Source organism: Apium graveolens, chromosome 9 (genome assembly GCF_009905375.1).
Source record: "Apium graveolens cultivar Ventura chromosome 9, ASM990537v1, whole genome shotgun sequence".
In the NCBI taxonomy this organism is placed as follows: domain Eukaryota; kingdom Viridiplantae; phylum Streptophyta; class Magnoliopsida; order Apiales; family Apiaceae; genus Apium; species Apium graveolens.
In genome coordinates, this window is record NC_133655.1 from 263,910,921 (window position 1) to 263,911,965 (window position 1,045).

Consider the following 1,045-nt stretch of genomic DNA (forward strand, 5'->3'; position numbering starts at 1 on the left):
GAGAGGTGGAATAAAAGAAAAGGCTCGGGGTGGATTTATGAGTCTTTGTGCGAGCCGTATGCGGTGAGAGTCGCACGTACGGTAACGAGGGGGGTTCGCGTCTATACGTATACCTTTTTTTTATATTTTTCTTTGCATTTAGCTTTCCTTCCTTATTAGAGAGGGGCCCCGAGCTTATTTATTGAATTCAAAACGCTCCGAAGAAGCGGCAATGCATGGAGAGGTGGGTCGGCCTCCCTTCCACCTGGAGCTTGCTCCTCTTATTGAAACTAAACTACGCCAATACTGTTTACGCCAGAAAACTGTTGAGTTATTTCCAAGTTCCAATCTTAGCAACCTGGATTATAAGAAGCTATCACTTTTGGACATCTCATTTTTCTCTTTCAACCCTAAAAATATATAGGCGAAATCAAACTTTCGATTCACTCGTGAGATCTGGTCGGTTCGGGGGTGACCACTATGTCTCCTCTCTTCTTAGCTTTGAAGCCACTCTTAGGCTATTAAGTGCACTACTGTGAGTTAAGTAGCACGAGAAAGTGGAAGAATGAAGTCTTTTCTAATACAAGAGGCCTATCGAATCAATATCAACTACAACGACCGACAAATAGTATAGCATGAACAACCAGAAGCCACAACAATAGAATAGTATCAACAAAAGGCTCTTCCACTTCTATTTATTTACTATATAAGCTGTTCATCAGAGCGCCGCCCTCCTTCTTCTAACCCATTGAGGGGGGCCCCGGCCCGGGCCCGGGAAGGGGAGAGTGGCCGAGTGGTCAAAAGTGGCAGACTGTAAATCTGTTGAAGTTTTTCTACGTAGGTTCGAATCCTGTCTCTCCCACTTGTTTGTTGTAGACTTCAGAGAAGAGAAAAGAGGCATTCGTCAGCGTAGGAAGGCCAACCGAGCTGAAGCTCTTTCTTGTTCACCCCAAAGTTTCCCGGACCGCATGCATATATCCGTAAGTAACTTAGCATCCATTTTAGGTTCTTTCAATTTTATAACAACTATCTCCAACATGCGTGGACCTGGAATGACTATGCATAG

General features: G+C 44.3%; 1 non-coding gene across 1 annotated transcript; it reads left to right on the forward strand.

Moving 5' to 3' along the window:
* The first annotated feature begins 758 nt into the window (after window positions 1-758).
* On the forward strand, window positions 759-841 carry TRNAY-GUA (transfer RNA tyrosine (anticodon GUA)). The gene has a single exon. It is a non-coding gene; the product is annotated as a tRNA-Tyr (tRNA).
* Window positions 842-1,045: the final 204 nt, after the last annotated feature.